Here is a 20,671-nt window from a genome sequence, read left to right on the forward strand (position 1 = left end):
AGTAAGACCGTCTCTCACGTTTGCCTTTTTTTTTTCAGAATAAAGAGGGGTACAGAAAGAAGAGGGTGGGTAACCGGGTCAAAGGAACAGTAAGATTTTGCACTAAAAGAGTTATTAAAATACAGAGTACACAAAACATATCTTAATCGGAGTTTTGCTACAGGAGTTCTTAGAATACAGAGTGCACAAAAACTTAATCTTTTTCAATATTTATCCTCATAGCAATAGAAATTGCAACTATTAAGTCCCATTACTATATACCACGCATACTTAGCGCCTCCCACCTCCTTCCCCATACTTAGTAATAAAAAATTAATAATTAAAAAGGAAAAACTCCTCATTCCATTATTACTACACTATTTCATCTTATCTCTTTATGTAACTGATTAATATAGCAATCCTCTCTGCTTATCTCTAGCTTTATCAATGTTTCCATATCTACAAACTATTTTAGCAATTATATATTTGATTGTATATTCATACATTTCCCCCCTTGTCAGACTGTAACCTCTTATAAACCATATACAATAAGCCAGTATGTGATCTTATTCCTCTTTATAAAAACTGCAACATCTTATTTATTCTATTCTTTATAAGCAAAATAATTCCTCCATTTCTCTTCGTATTCACTTATTAGCAGGGCTTTATTTCTAGGAAAAGAGGTGGTGGAACTCAATGATGTCACTTTGGGTCAGCTGGAACAAGGGGGAAGTTTTTTAAATTTTAAATTGCCCTCGGCGAAAATGGTCACATGGCCGGTGGCCCCACCCCTGAGCGGCACGGAGGGCAATCTAAACTCCCCTCTGCCTGGAGATCAGGGGGCGGGGCCACCGGCCATGTGACCATTTTTAAGAGGTGCCGGAACTCCGTTCCCCCGCGTTCCCCCTGAAAAAAAGCCCTACTTATTGGTCTTCTATTTATATAACTCGTCAATTTTGCCATCACTGCATATTCTGCCATCTTGTCTTTCCAGTTTTCCTTGGTTGGGCATTCATCTTCTTTCCATTTATTTGCATCTCACGTCTGATTTTTGAATAAGGGTGGCATTGGAGATTTCAGAGGATGCTTCAGAAAACCCAGGGCTCTTTCCAAACCTTCGCACTTGCCGTTTACACAGCCTGCCAGCTCAGCCCACAGGCCTGGCACGAACCGCCCTTCTCCTCTGCCGTCCACAGGGCTTCCTCAGCAATCCCGGCAAGGTGCAAAGGAGTTCCCCTCAAAGAAGCAAACCACAAGATTGCATCTGTGCCTGTGCCAGGAACGGCCAGTTCTGGTATTCTTGGGCAGCAGCTATATATAAGCTTCAGGCCCTGGGCTGGGGGGAGGGATCTTGCTAGCAAACATCTTGCTATGGGTGCAGATCACCAGTCACAGATTGGGCTGCCAACCTCCAGGCGGGGGCTGGAGCTCTCCGAGAATTACAACTGATCTCCAGACTACAGAGGTCAGCTGCCTTGGAGGAAGCAGCAGCTTCGGAGCGTGGCCTCTACGGCACCCCACTCCTGCTGAACTCCTTCCCCACCCCAAACTCTGCCCTCTCCAAGCTTCACCCTTAAATCTCCTGGAATTTCCAAACCTGGAGTTGGCAAGCCTAGTTACATGTCTTATCTCCAGGGGTCAGAGGCAGGGGTGTGCTGCTGCCTGGACGACCCTTTGTTCAAAAGGCATGTGAGCACTGACTTTGCCCTGCCAGAAGACATGTAAAGAGAGTTGCCATTGCCAAGCTCCAGGTGGTGGCGGGAGATCTCCTGGAATTACAACTTACCTCCCGGCCCCAGAAATACATTCCCCTGGAGAAAACGGCAGCTTTGGAGGGTCGGCTCTATGGCATTATACTCCACTGAGGCCCTTCCTCTCCCCAAAATCCACCTTCTCCAGGCTCTGCCCCCCACATCTCTTGGAATTGCCCAACCTTATATGTGAGCTAGCAACACAAAGCCTAGATCCACACAGAGACACAGAGTTTCTTCTCTTGATAAGCTGAAACAGGACGCAAAACTTATTTGGAACTGCATGTCTTTGTTAGGGCTTCAGAAACCAGAAGTAGTTTGAGGACTTCTGGCTGGCCACGCCTACAGTCGAATTTTTTAAAAATGACGAAGACAATGAAGAGGACCGCCGCCGCAACACAGCGTTTCCCCCTCCCCACCACAGATTCTATAAATTTGCAAGACTTACAGTGCAACCCTAGGCAGCGTCACTGCAGTTTAAATCAATGGGCTCACACTGGAGTCACTCTGTCAGGATTTCACTGTTAAAAACCTTCTCGGAAGAGGCTTGACAGCACATCGCACACAGAGCAAAAGCTTCCTCCGTCTTTCTTGCTAAGGGCCTCTTCGCTGACTCACAGGTGTTACAAACAGCCCCAGTTCCCTCTGAGAAAGATTAGACGAAAGAGATAAGAGTTTCTTTTTCCTTTTTTTTTTGACTTTGTGAAAACAAAAAGCCACTGCAGATAACAGAACCCATGCTTTCCATACCACCCAATTGGAGGCATTTTTTTTTTAAAAGAGGCAAACACCACCTCCTCCCACTTCCTCCCTTTTAAAGCTCTGCCAGAGAAGTTTTAAGGGTCACTGGCTGCCGTCTGGCATTCATGAAGCTTTCGCTATGACTTGCGTCACAAGACAAAACCGGAAAGTCATGACAGGCTCGGAGAGCGAAAAAATTTAATCGTGAAAAAAGGGTTCCAAAAGGGTTCCCGAACCAAGCTGGCCGGACAAACCAAGCGCCTCTCTGGGGCGCCACTGTTAGGTTAAGGTGCTGAGCTGGGATTTGGCCAGGGCTCAGCCCCGAAAATCCCTGGGTGACCTTGGGCTGGTCACTCCCAGCTGAAAGAACCTTGCTGGAGTAAAGAGGATAAAATGGAGTGTGCGTGTGGGGAGGGAATCACAGACAGCTCTCTGAGCTTCTCAGAGGAAAGGCAAAATAGAGCAAAACAGGATTGTTGCGCTAAATCCAATGTGCAGGTTTTATAACCCCCACAAGGAAAATATCCAACGCTTCACTTGCTCCAGCAAAACCACCCACAGCCAGGCCATTCTCTCGTAAAGCATTAACTATCACAGGAGCGATTTTACTTTTGCTTCCTACGGGGAAATTCTACAGCACTCATGCGTGAGAATTTCGGTCTGGATTTCCCCCCTCCTCCAAGATCCCCCTCCTCCAAGTTACTTAACATATGATTTTGCAATGTGAAGGGGTTGCCAGCTCCAAGTTGGGAAATTCCTGGAGATCTGGGCAGTGAAACCTGGAGAAACCCGGAGAAAGTGGGGTTTGGGGAGGGAAAGGAGCTTGGCATGGCATAATTCCATACAGTCCACCCCCAAAGTAGCCATTTTCTCCAGGTGAACTGACCTCTGTGGCCTGGAGACCAGTAGTAATTCTGGGAGATCTCCAGCCACTACCTGGAGGCTGGCAACCCTAGTTTAAACTGGCAGGGGTGATTTTGGCAAGAAACGCTTCTGCGTGGCTTCGGCCAGAAGGGGAGGGGCTTGCTCACCCTCCTCCTCCTCCTCCACCCATCTGGCCTGCCACCCATCCCCCCTGCTGGGAGTGGGAGATGTTTTGTACCCCCTCCACATAGCGCAAAACAAGCTGGGCCTACCAGACCTCTCGAGAGCAATCCCGGTCTCAGACTTTGGGCCAGACTTACGCATCCTCCGCAGCACAGATCTGGTGCCCCCATAGGCTAAATCCTGGCAGATGTGCTTTGGCCGTTGCATGCTGAAAACAATTAACTCCCAGGCATGCCCCTCCAGATCTGGATTCTGGCTATGTGGGGAGATGGGTCTTACATCTTCCCACTCCTGTTGTTTTCCCAATCCAAATTGAGTCTGGGGGAGCTGCTATATGCCCTGCTATGTTAGCTCGTCCATACACGTAAGTTTCCCCAAGGAGGCCCACAGCATCACCCTGGGACTGTTTCAGGAAAGTTTTAACAGTTACTAGCCTCCTGCCCCCTATTCTCCATTCCCTGCACTTGCTCAATGGAGCAGTGCATGTGAAATTCACAATGCGTGTGACATTCACAATGCTCTAGGAACTTCCCCACATCTCTACAGCCTTCACAACACTCTAGGAACTTCCCCACATCTCTATGGTCTTCACAACGCTCTAGGAACGTTCCCACATCTCTATGGTCTGCACAACACTCCAAGAACTTCCTCACATCTCTATGGTCTTCACAACACTCTAGGAACTTTCCTACATCTCTGTGGTCTTCATAACACACTAGGAACTTTTCCACATCTCTATGGTCTGCACAACACTCCAGGAACTTTCCCACATCTCTATGGTCTTCACAACACTCTAGTAACTTCCCCACATCTCTATGGTCTTCACAACACTCCAGGAACTTCCCCACATCTCTATGGTCTTCACAACGCTCTAGGAAGTTCCCCACATCTCTATGGTCTTCACAATGCACTAGGAACTTCCTCACATCTCTATGGTCTTCCCAACACTCTAGGAACTTTCCCACATCTCTATGGTCTGCACAATGCTCTAGGAACTTCTCCACATCTCTATGGGTCTTCACCTTAAAACCTGGAGGAGGGAGCTCCTAGAACATTACAGACATCATGACATCCACAATGCTCCCCCTCCCCAGCTCTTGGCTAGCATCCCTGGGTCAGAAAAGCAGTTGGGGGGCAGGCTGAAGCCCCCTTGGCCCACAGACCTGATAATTAATTTCCAAGCTTTGAATGCTCAGGCCGTTCATGGCCAACAGAACTGGGATACACCAGGGACACAAGGACTTTGTAACATGACTAGGCCGCTAATCTTGCCCTTCGGAGCAGCGGGGAACAAGTCTTTGCCCTCTTCTGCATAATAGCCCTTCAGAAACCCGCAGAGCGTGATAATGTCTTCCTTCTATCTTCTCATCACCAGGCCACAGGTACCCAGTTCCTCCAAACTTTCCTCACAGGGTTTGTTCTTCAGATTCCAGACCGTATCCCGTTACAATCCGTCTTCAAAGCGTGGCACCCATCCAACCGTACAATATTCATGATAATGTCCAGATTGTATGCGCATGGCCAATGGGCACAAGGCCTATCATAAGGTAACGTGGCAGAAGAAACAGAGGCAATTTGCATCCATCACGAGTGACTAATAAACGTTCAGGAACTATGGCAGTGGGAGGGGATGAGGCGGCAGAGACCCGGAGGGTCCCAGATTCAATCCCCAGCATTTCCCGCTAAAAGGATCGAAGGTGACGTGAAAGACCTTCGACTGCAACCCTGGAGAGCTACTGCCTGTCTTTAATGGATCAATGGTCTAATTCAGTATACGGCAGTTTGCTCGTGTCTCATCATGAAATGTGGTGCTGGAGGAGAGTTCTGGATGGCCAAAAAGACAAAGAAGTGGGTTCTAGATCAAATCAAGCCAGAATTCTCCTTAGAAGCAAAAATGACAAAACGGAGGCTATCGTACTTTGGTCACATCACGTGAAGACAAGATTCTCTAGAAAAGGCAGTAATGGTAGGAAAAGAGGAAGGCCCAAAGCAAGATTTGTTTTATTTTATCAAATTTATACCCTGCCCTCCCGTGAATGGGCTCTGGGCAGCTAACATACGTTATACAATTAAAAACCATATACATATCTAAAAACCATAAAAACAATATAAAACAACTAGTGCTATGATCAACTCAGGCTGTAATAAATATCTTAAAAACCACGTACATAGCTGTGGCACAGCCCAGGGTGGCTACCAATGGAGCATGGGATATGGAAAACAAGAAGGGGACAATTCACGGGCTATCAACCAAAGGCCCGGTGAAACGTCTTTGTTTCACAAGCCCTGCGGAACAGGTCCTGTATCTCAATTGGGAATGTGCTACACCAGGCCAGAGCCAGGGCTGAAAAGGCCCTGGCCCTGGTCAAGACGTGGGCCATTTTCACACGGCCACGCACCCGGAAGATCACATGAAACTCACGGCATAAAAGCGTCTTCCTAGCTTGATTTCCTGGCACGATCCCGTTTAATGGCCCTTTTTCTGACGTCATCGGGTCATTAAAGGGATCGTGCCGGAAGACGCTTCTTGCTGTGAGTTTGCGTGATCTCCCAGGGTGCGTGTGAAAACGGCCCAGAGGAATATCCCGTGGGCTAGTGACCAGCAGGAGCTGCTTATCCACAGGGCACAGCGCAGGATGGCTATGGTGTCCCCACAAGGACGCATGCCACCGCATTCTGAAGATGGCTGGCCTCAATAAAGGCGGCCACGTCCTCCAATTTGCAAGATCTGAGCAAGTCTTTTAATGATAGGATGTTTTGGAGGTTTTTCATTCACAGAGTTGCCATAGGTCATTGACGACTTGACAGCACATAACACACACATGAGCTCATATGATAAGGCAGTCCTGGGGAGGAGGGGGGTGGCTGGAGGAAAAAGAGGCTCCAAGGGTTTTGAACGAGAGATCGCGTGTGTCAGCATGAGGAGGCACAGTGGCTGGTTCCATGCTGCTGCCATTGTGAATGGCCGGGCAGTGACACTGCACCTACAGCTCAGCAGGTGACATGAAGGGCCAACAGAGGTCCACGTGTCCCTACAAAACCTGCCAGATGTAGCCTGGCTCCATGACCTGAGCAACATCTCGTTCAAGTTCAAAGGGAATGGCTTTCAGCTCACCCACCCAACTCCTTCCTACTTTGATCCTCACTGGGCCTTCAATCCAGGTGAATACCTCTGGGGGAGTAAACCTCTTGCCTCAGGGATGGGATTGGGTAGGCAAGGGGACCCTGCACACCCTACCCAATAGGGTTGCCAGGTCCCCATGTCCTCCCGGTGGGAGGTGGGGACCTTGCACCTACCTTCTCCGTCGTCTGTTGGGTGTGCACATGCGTGCTCTTGGGCCTATGTGATGATGTCACTTCCCGGAAGTGACATCATCATGCAGGCTGCGGCCACCCCCAGGAGCACTCCCATGCTTTGTGAGCCCCCCCCCCCCCGAATCGAGCCTGAATCAGGCCAGATTCGGGCCGAATTGGGCTGCTGCGGAGCACAGGAGCGCTCCTGTGCACCACAGCGGCCTGATCCGGCCTGATCCAGGCCAATTTGGGCCCATGGGAGCACACAGTGCTGCCCAGGAGTGCGTCACACCACCCGGGAGCGCCTCCAAGAGGCCCGTGCCTCCCCTGCCGGCCAGGTAAGCAGGGTTGGAGGGTGGAGAGTGGGAATGGAGGATCCCCACCCCCAGCGGGGGACTGGCAATTCTACCACCCAATCCAAACTATGTATGAGTGCTGGGTTGAACTGGGGCGAGGGGGTGGGGACACACAACAACAAAGAGCATATTGCAGTTGTTGATGTGCCATCCAGGCAAGATTTGAGACAGACTGGGGGAGAAAAACCTGTCTGCCCCCCCCTCCACTCCACCCCAAATAACACACACAACTGGGGTTATAAATAGCCTGTACTTTCCAGGAGGTCTGGAGGTTAAGTTTTCCTTCTGAAATGCCAGAAGGAGAAGTTGGAAAAATGATTACGTGTGGATTTACAGCTCACTGGTTCCCAGGAACGGATCCAGCCACTCAAAATACATTTAAATCAAGTCAAGGCACACTTCTGTGTGGAATCTCTAGCCACAGGCTTTGTAGACCACGGAGGGGTTTTCCAAAAACCGGGTCCCCAATCTTTTTGAGCTTGTAGGGTTGGATCTCCAGGGTCTTCTAGTCCAACCCCCTGCACAATGCAGGAAATTGGGCCCGTGGGAGCACACCACGCTCTACCCTCCCTGCCCCGGCTGCCCCAGTGACCCCTGCTCCATGCCCAGAAGATGGCAAAACACCTCCAGGATCCCTGGCCAAACTGGCCTGGGGGAAATTGCTTCCTGACCCCAAAGTGGCGATCAGCATTACCCTGGGCATGTAAGAAGGGCAACGAGAACTAAGCACTGATGTAACCCAGGCCGTTTCCAGACGGCTTACCTGCAGCCGCTCCATGCCGCAACGTCGCGGATCGTGCCGGGGAAAACGCGAAATATCGCGTTTTCTCGCGCGAGTTTTGCGCGATGTCGCGCAAAACTCGCGCGAGAAAACACGATATTTCGCGTTTTCCCCGGCACAATCCGCGACGTTGCGGCATGGAGCGGCTGCAGGTAAGCCGTCTGGAAACGGCCCCATTCTGCCCTCCCCCTCATGATCTGCCCAGGTTCACAGAATCAGCATTGCTTAAAAACCTCCAGAGAAGGAATTGGGATGCATGGTGGTGGGTACAACCCAAAATGGCTGCCAGAGGAGGGAGAGCCAGCCACAAAATGGCTGCCACAGGAGGCAGAGCCAACTGTACGCATACAGAGGGAATGTGTGGGAGACGAGGGGAGTGATTTTAAAAAATACGCTGGGAAAGAGAAGTGAGAGCAAGAATAAAACCAACACTATGGCAGCGGCGGCTGGCAAAACAATGTTATTTTAATCGACATAGCCAGTCACATCTCCAGTGGCTGAGCGGAAGACTGCCCTTCTGGGCACTCATTTTCTAAAAACACTTGGGTCGGGTGCCAGGAAATGTGTTGGCAGGTGCCATGAGGGCACCTGTGGGTGCCAGGTTGAGACCCCCTGCTGGACGGTGCAGATAGTAGAGCATTTCAGAGGGTCAGAGTAAAACTCCAGCACACAAAAATAATTTTGAATGCCAACAGACCCCCCCCCCCAAGAACCCTGGCCTGGCTTATCCATATGCTTCTAACAGCCACCTGATGTGTGCAAACCACATTGACAGTATGCAGGTGAGCACAGACACTGAGACGGGGCTTCTTTGGGGGTGGCACCATACCTCTGCACCTTAAGGTTGCCAACCTCCAGGTGGTGGCTGGAGGTCTCCTGGAATTACAATTTATCTCCAGGCCGCAGAGATCAGCTCTTCTGGGGAAAATGGCTGCTTTGGAGGGTGGATTTCATGGCATTATATCCCAAGAGGTGCCTCCCCTCCCCAAATCCTGCACTCTCCAGGCTCTGCCCCTAAAATCACCAGGAATTTCCTAACCTGGAGCTGGCAACCCTACTGGACCTCCCTCCTTGCTGGAATCCACCTAGTGCTTGCCCTTCCAAGTATTAGGTGCCAGGCGAGTCTTATTCTCTGTTGCGGCAGCTTGGCTGTGAAATGCCCTCCCTTCGTCAGTTCGCCTGGTGCCTGTCCATTTGCGATGTTTTAAATACTATACCAAAACCTTTCTTGTTGCCTAGGCCCTGGATTAAGCCCTGTGTTCGAGTCCTGACCTTGCTCCCAGCTGTGGTCACAGTTTTACTGCTCCACTGCCGTTATCTCTTAATTGGGTTTCTACTGCTTTGTAGAACCGCATTTAAGGGCTGTTTTATTCTGCTGATGTTAATATAGACACTGTTTCCTTTGGGATGAGCTGTTCTATTTTTAATATATTTTTAATGGAGACGCAATTATTAAAAAATTAAGAAAGCGAGGGAAGTGGGACCCAGGCTTAAGCCGAGGATATATCCTATGTTTCCGAGACAGCAATAGCATACAACCTCGTTGCCTGGGCTATTTCCGTTTGTTTACAGGGCCAGCCAATGTGATGTGTCACCGCTATGGTCAGGCTCTCTCTATGGGGCTAAGGCCTTGGGTAAAGAGTCCTCCTCATTGCTAAAGACTGTTATAAAACTGAGCAAGTTCCTTCCCCAGGACCACTTGTGCAATGCAAGCTGTTACTGAAAAGAACCCCCCCTCCTTCCGACAGCTCCATAAGTGTGCGCATGAAAGCCATCTGACACACGCCTCCAACGTCACACTGATTCTTACAAATATGAGCGCTCCTGAATTCCTGCCAGCTAGAAGGGGGGAGGCATTGTTACTTTACCTACTCCAGCAAAAACAGGAAAGGTTAGATTTTCTCCACCCTGCTTTGCCGTGGGTCCAAAGAGACGCAGGGCAGGGGCTGTGTGTTTCCGAGCTCTGGGGATGGAGAGTCACCTCAGTCACCCCTCTCTCCCGCTCCTCCATGGTTTTGGAGTCCCCTTTGCAGTTTTTTAAAGCTACAGCGGCACTCCCTCCTCCTTAGCCAGTCTCAAAACACTCTTCTCTCCAGAATCGCTTGTCACGCCACAAAACCGCTTAGAAACCTTGCCTGCCTAACGGGAAAATACGAGCACCCATTTTCCTTGGTCACGTTTTAGAAGCTTTGGGACTTGCACTGCTGTTTTCTAAAAAGTGATGCGGCAGGTTTGGGGAAATTGTGGAGGGAGGCATCGTCCTGCAGCGGAAGGCCTTCTGTCCGCTGGGGCAGGAGAAAGAGTGGGGTTTTTTTTTCCTCCCAACAGTGGAAACTGAGGCAGGTACCTCAAGATAGCCAGGTGAAGACCCTTGTCTCGAGCAGCAAGACAGGAGCAGCAGTTGCTGTGGGAAACCTGAGCGCGATTGAGAAGTTTCACTGCTGGAAGAGGAGGCCATGGCTCCTCAGACGACACGATAAAAGGCAGAGGGACTAGGGTTGCCAGCTTCAAGTTGAGAAGTTCCTGGAGATCTGGGGGGTGAAACCTGGAAAAAGTGGGGTTTGGGGAGGGAAAGGACCTTGGCATGGCCTAATTCCATAGAGTCCACCCCAAAAGTAGCCATTTTCTCCAGGTGAACTGATCTCTGTGGCCTGGAGACCTGTTGTAATTCCGGAAGATCTCCAGCCACAACCTGGAGGCTGGTAACTCTAAGAGGGACAGATTTAGGGCTGAAATGTAGCTTTTGTCTGCTGGTGGCTCCTTCCTCGTCCAGAGCAAAAGAACATGGAAGAGCCAATCGTTTTCTCCTTGTTGTGGAGATGGGGCAGAGAAATAGCAGTAGTTTAACCTCTTACTCATGAAGCTGTCTTAAGCCGGATGAGATGGTTGTCCCATCAAGGTCAGGACTGGCTGTTTGGACGGGCAGTGTCTCTCCAGGGTCTCTAGTAGAGGCCTTTCACATCACTTAATGCTCGGGTTGCCAGCTCCAAGTTGAGAAATTCCTGGAGATTTGGGGGGGGCAAAGCCTGGAGAAGGCAGGGTTTGGGAAGGGAAAGGACCTCAGGCTAGTATAATTCTATAGAGTCCACCCTCCAAAGCAGCCATTTTCTCCAGGTGAACTGATCTCTGCGGCCTGGAGATCAGTTGTAATTCCAGGAGATCTCCAGCTACCACCTGGAGGCTGGCAACCCTACTTAATGCCTGCTCCTTTTCAGGGCTTTTTTTCAGTGGGAACGCAGTGGAACGGAGTTCTGGCACCTCTTGAAAATGGTCACATGGCCGGTGGCCCCGCCCCCTGATCTCCAGACAGAGGGGAGTTTAGCGGCACAGAGGGCAATCTAAACTCCCCTCTGTCTGGAGATCAAGGGCGTGGGCCACCGGCCATGTGACCATTTTCGCCAAGGGTGATTTAAACTTTAAAAAACTCCCCCCTTGTTCCAGCTGACCCAAAGTGACGTCATTGTGCGGTCCTGAGTTCCACCACCTCTTTTCCCAGAAAAAAAAGCCCTCCTCCTTTTATGGGGAGAATTTGGGACCTTTTGGCATGCAAAGAAGACGCTCTATTGCTGAGCCACAGCTCCTCCCTGAACCAGCAGCGCAAACCACCCCGGAGAGGGGGACTTGTCTTGACTAGGTTCATGGAGCAGGGGTCACTGGGGGTGTGGGGAGGGGAGGCAGTTGTGCATTTCCTGCATTGTGCAGGGGTCAGACTAGATGACCCTGGAGTTCCCTTCCAACCCTATGATTCTACATGGGAGTCAGCTCTCCTTGGGAGAAGGGCCATCACTTGGAGGCAGGGCTTTGCAATTCCTGGCAACGCTGCTTGAAAAGTCTCCAACAGAAAGACTTGGAGAGTGCCCCCACTGGCCGAAGCTATGAAGAAAACACTGAGGAAAAGGGGCTTCTGACCAAAATGCACCCCCAAAAAGTCCTGAAAGATCCCCCAAGGCATCAACAACACAAGCAGTCATTTTGTAAACAAGCAAAAAGAGAGGCGAAGCGTCAGCCAACCCATGACTCCGCCCCCCCCCCGCCCTTGCCGCCTTTGTGACCCGCCAGACAAGAACAATGAGGTCTTCATCTCTCAGACGGCGGCCCAGGGTAATTCTTTGGGTGGGTGTTTGCCTCATGCAAAAGAGGAGAGGCTCCCCGCAGAAAACGGCTGCTGTCTGGCACAGGCTGCCTCCCAGAAAAGATGACTCAGCACAGGCCGTTCAGCTGGGGTGGAGCACCACGGCTCTCAATCTTACTACATTACGTAGGGTTTTGCAGATAGTTCGAGAAGAGCGAGATCCTCAGGACCGAATCGGATACAAATCTATTTCACGCCCAGAATTAAGAAACGGAACCACTAGCCCAAGATGGCTGTTCTTCGATGAACTTCTATAAACGGATAGAGGGTGTCGTGGTTAGAGTGTCAGACCAGGATCTGAGAGACCCAGGTTCAAAGCCCCACTTTGCCATGGAAACTGACTAGGTTTCACACACTCAGCAAGACCTACCTCACAGGGTTGTTGTGAAGATAAAATGGAGGCGAGGAGAATGACGTGAACTGCTTTGGGTCCCCGTTGCGCAGAAAGGTGGGGTATAAATGAAGCCAATGAATCAATAAATGATCAAAAGCCATTAGCTAGAGTGGCTAAATGGAACCTCCATGTCTAAAGGCAGTCTAGCCTCTGGATACCAAAAGAAGGAATATATGGCTGAATCCACATTACCTCGGCGCATCCCGGTGTTGCACTAAATGTTCGCTAAACACCCGGAACTATAGCGTCTTTCTAGCGCGATTCAGAAATCGCGCTTGAAAGATGCTATACTTCCAAGTGTTTAGCGAACATTTAGTGCAACACCGGGACGTGCCGAGGTAATGTGGATTCAGCCATATATGTGAATTTCCCCACAAACTGGCTGGAAACTGAATGCTTGGCTAGAGGGGCCTTTGGACTGATCAGAGCAGAGCTATTGCAACGTCCACAGCATGCCCGCCCCACATCTTGTGTCCCTATCAGGAGGCAGCACATGGCCATTTGGAGGAGTACAAGGCAGCGGGCGCCTGAAGAATTCCACAGCAAGGGGGAGTTATCTCAGCTCTGGGAGCTGAGCCAACTCCAAACAAGGTTCCTTCGCCCAGTGCCGCTGTGGGAGCAGAAAGGCAAACACAGGCAGAAAAGCAGAAGAGAAGAATTCCATGTGGATCGAGAACCAAAGGGTTTTATGCACACAGGAAAGGGCCCTGGCTGAGAGCAAGGGGTCCCAGGTTCAATCCCAGGTGTCACACCTGTTCTCTGCCCGAGACCTTGAAAACAGCTGCCGGCCAGAGCAGGCAACGCAGAGCTAGGTGGATTCAGTACAACATAGTTTCAGATGTTCACTGGCTGGAGACAGATATGCAGAGAAAAGACTCTTCTAATGATAAAGCTACACTACAGGCTTACTTGATTTCAAACCCCAGCCCCCACGAATTGCAGTTTTTTGGTGTTTTCTGGGGTATTTCAGACTATTGAGAGATATATGGAACTACAGTTCCCAGGGTGCTTGTCAAAAGGCATGACTTTGAAACTTCTTTCAGCCTCTAACATGCATTTATTAAATGCATCCTGAGTACATCCAATTATGCAGTTTTAACATTTAGAGACCCAGAGCCGGTATAATGCAGTTTTTAGGGATGCCAGCTCTGTGTTGGGAAATGCTTGGAGATTCTCGAGGTGCAGGGTTTGGGGAGGGGAGAGCACAGCAGGGTGTAATGCCATGGAGTCCATCATCCAAAGCAGCCTGGAGATCTGTCCAGCTACCACCTGGAGGTTGGCAACCCTATTGGACTAAGATCTGAGAGATCGTGTTTCAAATCCCCATTCTCCATAAAACGTGACTTAGGGCCAGCCATCCTCTTTCAACCTCACCTACCTCGAAGGGTTGCTGTGCGGATAAAATCACACCAACGTGACTTCCTTTGAAGAAGGGCGGGATAAAAATGTAAGAAAATAGCTCTAGACATGACAGAGATGCTTGCAATTTACATTAAGCAGAAAAATAGTGCTTTGAGGGGCAGAAAGTAATACAGGCCTCGACAGATTTTTAAAACTCCATTTAACTCAGCATTGAAGACAGCGTAAAAAAGCAACTACTTAAGAAATGCATTCGTCTACCACCACTGAGTTTCTGCAGAACTGAGTTGTGGTTCACGAAAGCTCATCCCCTACCACAAATTTTGTTAGTCTTATAGGGGCTCCTAGACTTTTGTTCTTTTCTATTGAGTGGTGTGACGTTAATCTATAACCAAGCAAAGACAAGAACTTTAGGAGCCCGGATTCGTATGCCATACAGCAAAAGACAGTCCAATATGAAATGATAAATAAGTTTCGTAGGTCAACTGAGGATCACTGAAATCCCACAACAATAAAATCATGGCTGAAAATACTAGGTGATGCAATAAAATTTAAGATGTCAAAGCTTGGGATTGGTCAAGCCATAGAGAAACAGGAAAACAAAGAGGCAGGGCTGGTTGAGGGAAGGGCTTTGCCAAGCAGTAGCCCAGGTATCGCCGGTGGGCATCTTTCTGACATGGGGTGGTGGACGCAACCACAAAATGGCTGCCACAGGAGGTGGAGCCAGTTACAAAATGGCTGCCGCAGGAGGTGGAGCCAGTTACAAAATGGCTGCAACAGGAGGTGGAGCCAGGCACGCAGAGGGGTAATTTTAAAAAGACAGGTAACAGGTGAGAGAAAATAAAACCAACACTTTGGCAGCAGCTGGAGCTGAAACAACGTTGTTTTAATCTGCCCAGTCAATCAGATTTCCGGTGGCCAATCAGAAGCCCTGCTGGGCAAGAGCCGTTCCCATGCCAAGAAAGTGTTGAAGAGGCAGGGTTGCCAACCTCCAAGCGATAGCTGGGGATCTCCTGGAATTACAACTGATCTCCAGGCCAGAGTTTACTCCCCTGGAGAAACTGGTGTTTTGGGGCCCAAATCGGCCCCAAAGTGCGGCTGTCGCGAAGACGTCCCTTCCAGAAGCATCGTTGCCACGCCTGTTGGGAATGAGTGCGTGACATGTGTTCCTGAGGTGCCTCCCAGTTGGGGCAACCTCCCGGAGCTTGCTACTCACACAGCCAGCGTGGTGACGTCACTGCTGGAAGTGACATCACCGTGTCAGCCCTGGTACATGCGAGGGACTCTTCCCTCCCAGTGGGAGGGGAGACAGACCTGGCAACCCTATTTGGAGGGCAGACTCGCTGGCATTTGCCCTACTGCGGTCCTTCTCCTCCCCAAACCTTGCTCTCTCCAGGCTCCACTCCCTCAAATCTCCAGGAATTTCCCAACCTGGAGCTGGCAACCTTACAAGGGCCTTCTTGGCGCATCTGTGATACCAATGAGCCAGTGGGGCCCTGGTGTGATCCAACACACCTGCTCTGGGGTTTTTACAAGCAACTCTCAAGGTGACCAAGATGGAGTTTGTTGCAAGCACAGGGGCAACGTTGCTGGCGGCTGGAGAAAGATGGATGTGCGTGTGTGCGTGCGTGCGTGTGCTGGCTGGGGGACAGATCTCCCTGCCCCGCAAGACTTCACAAACCTCTTTCACCCCTCCGACATCCTTTCCCCTTTCCCCCAAAGCCACAACCATTAAAGGTTTTCTGCTCATGGAAGCGTATTCAATTCCTGGACTCTTTTCAGGGTGCAAGCCGACACTGGATTTAAAGAGAAGCCACCAGCATGTTCTTCGTCAGCTGCAACAGACCAACTTCCGCCAATCTGCCCTGCAGATGTACATCCGAGAAAGTTGAAGTCGGGGTCAGCTGTAAATCTTGTCGCACAGGCCCCGCGGGGCTGCCAGCTTTTAAAAAATTTTCATTTACAAAGGACCTGTGCGCGGAGATCTATTTACATGTTCATCTTTTGCCGTTTTCTTTTGCAAAGGGAACATTTTGTAATACTACGCGGGGGATTGGCGTGCGTCTTGCTTACCTCTCTAGTATTAGTCAGCATTGTTCACTGCTGGCGCATGAAGGTCTCCTGGAATTATAACTGATCTCTAAACTACAGAGATCCTTCTGGAGAAAAGGGCAGCTTCAGCAGGCAAACTCTATGGTATACCATAGAGTCTAGGGGAAATTCCTCCCTAAATTCCCTCCTTCCATAGGCACCCCCCCCCAAAAATCTCCAGGAATTTCCCACACCAGAATTGGCAACCCTACCGTATGCACCAGAAACGTGCAGAACTGAGCTTCAGAGCTTGACTGCAGAGTAGGGTTGCCAGCTCCAACTTGGGAAATTCCTGGAGATCTGTGGGGTGAAACCTGGAGAAACCTGGAGAAAGTGGGGTTTGGGGAGGGAAAGGACATTGGCATGGCATAATTCCATAGAGTCCACCCCCCAAAATAGCCATTTTCTCCAGGTGAACTGATGTCTGTGGCCTGGAGACCAATTGTAATTCCGGGAGATCTCCAGCCACTACCTGGAGGCTGGCAACCCTACTGCAGAGAGGTAACAGTCAACCTTGTGAGGGAATTTCCAGACTGAGCCCTTTGCTCCCTTTTGGGAATTCACAAACCTCCAATTGAACAACCTACTTTTTGTGTAGGATATGTAACAGGACAACAACCCCGGGCTTTTTTCCAGCTGGAACGGGGTGAAATGGAGTTCCGGCAACCCTTGAAAACAGTCACGTGGCCGGTGGCCCCGCCCCTGATCTCCAAACAGAGGGGAGTTTAGATTGTCCTCTGCACCAACCATTTTCGCCGAGGGCGATTTAAACTTTTAAAAACTCCTCCTTTGTTCCAGCTGACCCAAAGTGACGTCATTGTACGGTCCTGAGTTCCACCGCTGAGTTCCACCACCTGTTTTCCCAGAAAAAAAGCCCAGGTGGTATGAATTCAACATATGATGGGGTGTGTGCTCTGCACATGCTCACAAGCACACGCATTATTTCATGCCTCTCCCAGGGCAGAGCCTTGCCAGCGAAAGCAGCGGGCCCTCCCTCAAGTAAGAACTGCCTCTGGGGTTAAACGAAGAACAGTCTGCACCAGTTTGCAACGGTTGTAGGCTGTCTGTAGGAACGGCAGGATTAAGGAGTGTCGTGTGTGTGCCTGGCGCGGAGAGTGGGGCAGGTTCTTGTTGGTCCACCCCTCCACCAAGCCTGTTTCCTCCCTCAACAGGAGGACAGCCATCTACATATTTGAGCTGAGTTGGGGGGGGGGGGGAGTTCTGACCTGCCATGGCACGACCTTCTCCCCAAGGCACCACCCTCTGTGGCCTCCCGCGGCACTGCCAGAACCCTGCCAGCCCAACCCGGCTCGCTTGCCCCAACCTGCTCCGCTCTGACTCACTCCCTCCACCTGGACTGGGGAGGAATGTGATAGGAGCTACTTCCACGTGCACAAATGTGGGGAGGGGGGAGTGGAGGGGATGGCACAGGAGGACAAAGAGAGGAAAATGCAGAGCACAACTATCTTTATGTCAGTCCAGAGGCTTTGGGGGCTGGGGAGGGGGAGCTGAGCTAGGCGCCGACGTAATAATTACATAGACACACTCACCAAGTTCGGCGCTAAGAAAACGCAGTGTTTGTGGTCACAAACCCTCTATAATCTATGTGCAAAATCGCTTGCACCAGATGTACGACATACACAGCCTGCATTCCCAGGTCCAACCTCACACGGCTCCTTTGAAACCATCAACTGTCTGGAAGGAGATTTTTAAAAACGGGTGAGCCTGCTGGCAAAACTCCAGGGGATGTTCCACGCTTCAGCCTGCTCTTCCGGCCACCCTTCCTCGAAGGGAGCTTTTCCCTGAATACAGTATGTGTCATTTCCCCCCAGGGAGCATCTTCTCCTATATTATTCCCCCCCAAGCGCTTTAAGATCTGCGAACAGTGCCCTGTGAACGGTACCATCTTTCTGGGTATGCTAATTTGGTGTCCAACAGATGCATGGCCTTTTCTGTGATGGCCCCGGTGTTATGGACGGCATTCTCCTTCCTCCCTGACAGATCAGAGCTGCTGCTTCTCTTGCCCTCTTTTAGGGGAAAGACAAAAGAAAAAGTTTGATTTTTCTCAGGCTTTGACAGCAAATACGGAGAGTTTCAGGCTTGGAAAGTTGAGATCGTTCTGCTGATTTTACTGTTTTTCTTTTCTTTGGCTTTACCTGATTATTTGATGATTATTGCTGGCTACGCCTTATGCTGCTTCGGGCTCGTTTTACCCTGTAAGCTGCTTTGTAGAGGATATTGAAAACCAGCACATAACTTTTGTTACAGTATATTGCCTTACAACACCAACATGACACGTAGGAGCCCCACTTCTTGCTCCTGAAGCAAGGGCACAGCAACAGTGCATGGTGCAAACTCATTTGGACTGTGAGCGCATTGACTGCATGCTTCATTGGTTCCCCCGTGTAAAAGACCACCTATCCCCTTGCATGTAGAAAGCTAGCTCTTCAGGGAGAATGCTTGAGGAGGGGCAGTGGCTCAATGGTAGTGTCTGCTTTCCTTGCAGTAAGTTCCAAGGTTGGACTCCAGTATTCCCAGTTCAAAGGTTAAGGTAGTTGGTGATGTGGGAGACAAGGCTGACCTTAATAAACCAACAGACCGAGTCAGCACAAGGCAGCTTTGTGTATTTAGTACTAGACCTAAAGCTATTCAGCATAGAAAAACGCATTTAAATGCGTGACAATCCGCAGACATACTTGCCGTTGGAAGACCGACAGTTCCGGTCATGCCCTACCACACGTGATTTCTGTATGTTGAATCCGCTCTGCCACCATCAGCCAAGGTGGCACATTCCATGGCTGTTAAAAGGTCTGCTGCTCCCTCGCCCCCATATTTGGGATATCCAATATCCTCTGCAAGAACTGCCCTGTAAGTTGGCAGGCTGCAGTAAGGACAGACCGAGGGGCAGGAAAAGCCGTGGGCTGATATTTCACCTTCCTCACCTCGGCTGTCCTTTGGTGAGAGCTCTTGGAGGGATCGTATCGGATGAAAACAGGATGCGAGGGGAGACAGCTGTACGGAGCACGTCCCAGAGCAAGCTTGCGTGTGCTCCTCATGTCTGCCAGCCCTCCTGGACTGCAAGCGTGGCCAGCCAACCAGATATAGAAACATAGGGTTGGAAGGGACCTCTGAGGTCATCTAGTCCACCCCCTTGCAAAATGCAGGGAATTCACCATTAAATTACCTCCCCCTCCCCCTCCAGTGACCCTGTTCCATGTTCAGAAGATGATGTCAGCTGTGTGGCTGAGGATGGGAGGGAAGAAACGGGCCACAAGCACAGTTATACCTGCTCCATCGTCCAAAGGTGCCCCATAAATTTTTAGACAGCTTATTCTCTGACGCCATAAGGGCTAGAAACTTAACTCATTTGGGATTGGTGGATGGGTGGGGGAATTCCTTGTATCAAGAGCTGATATGCATATGATAGTAGATCCGTAATGGGTGACTAAGTGGCCCTCCCTTTGCTTTCAATCAAGGCTGAAATGCCAGCAAGTTTAACTCTCACCTGCAAGCAAAATCTATCCCTTCTAAAAGCAAAATGGGGACAAAGGAGGGCCAATGATTTACTAGGGAGGAGCAAAGAAAAGGGGTTGAGGTGAGCGGTCAGAACCGCCCCCCTTAGCTGGCCTCTATTTGGAGTAGAAAAGAGCAAGAGTCCAGTAGCACTTATAAGACTAACAACATTTGTGGCAGGGCATGAGCTTTCATCAGATATGAGGTATGAGCTTTCTTCAGATATTGTGGTATCTGAAGAAGTGAGCTGTGGCTCACGAAAGCTCACACCCTCCCACCAATTTTGTTCGTCTTATAGGTGCTACCGGACTCTTGCTCTTTTCTACTGCGACAGGCAGACTAACACGGCTACCCATCTTGATCTAGCCACATTTCGAGTCAGCGATCCTCTTCCAGTGCCAGGGGAGGGCTTCGGAATCTGTGCCCTGTCATTGGCCCTCCAGCGTTACTGGTTGGCCTCAGTGTGAGACAGGACGCCAGACTTGGATGGACCGCTGGTCTGTTGCAGCTGGGCTCTTCTGATGTCCTTACGTAAAGGAGTATCTCCCCCACGCCCCCATATTTGCCACGCCATTGCAAAGAGGCGGCGCCTTTGTAGGAAAGAGAGCCCCCAGCTACAGGCACCCACGGATGGCAGATACTGGAGCGCGCCTGGAGAGGGGGGAACAGCGGGAGGCAACCTAGACTAGCAGGAACTAGCGCCGGGAGTGACAAGCAACCACTCACAGAAGTAGGAACCAGCGGGCCCCGACCCGGCTGGCTGTTGCATGATGCACAGAGCCTTGGGCCGGAGCCAGAAGTTGTAATTCCCAGCTGAGAGGCCGGACACCAGCCGGGAAGCATAAGAAAGCCACGGAAAGCACATTGTGCTCCGTTGTTGAGAGCACAACAGACCTGGCCCTCGTGGGCAATCAGGCATTGCTGAGGACAGAGCGACAGACTCGGCAGGCAGCGCACAGCTGAAAAGCTGGGCTACGACTTCTGAAAAATTGCTCATACACACCCCTTACACACACACACACACACACACACTGTTTACCCTTGGAGAAGCAGCAGCTCGTTTCCCCAGCTACTGGCTGGCTGCTGAACATTCATTGCCGGTTCAGTGAGGCTCAGCCGATGCCACTTTAAGAACTAGTGGCACAGGAAGCAAAACGTGGCATGGGTAAGCATGGCCTCACCTTCTTGTAGGGATCCCAGACGCCCGGGGAGGGCGGGGGACCTCCCGCCCCC

At 50.5% G+C, this 20,671-nt stretch overlaps 1 protein-coding gene across 2 annotated transcripts in view; it reads right to left on the reverse strand.

Annotated features, from left to right (window-relative positions):
- The window catches only part of CDC42SE1 (CDC42 small effector 1), a 55,961-nt gene that overhangs the window by 21,357 nt on the left and 13,933 nt on the right, over window positions 1-20,671 (reverse strand). Inside the window, exon 1 of one of the 2 annotated variants that reach the window (XM_054998356.1) lies at window positions 2,179-2,243. The exons of the other annotated variant lie outside the window; for it this stretch is intronic. The gene's annotated coding sequence lies outside the window, so the exon portion shown is untranslated. Of the gene's footprint in view, window positions 1-2,178; window positions 2,244-20,671 lie in introns of those variants that run through there. 2 annotated transcript variants of the gene reach the window in all.

Source organism: Eublepharis macularius, chromosome 1, assembly GCF_028583425.1.
Source record: "Eublepharis macularius isolate TG4126 chromosome 1, MPM_Emac_v1.0, whole genome shotgun sequence".
Classification (NCBI taxonomy): Eukaryota; Metazoa; Chordata; class Lepidosauria; order Squamata; family Eublepharidae; genus Eublepharis; species Eublepharis macularius.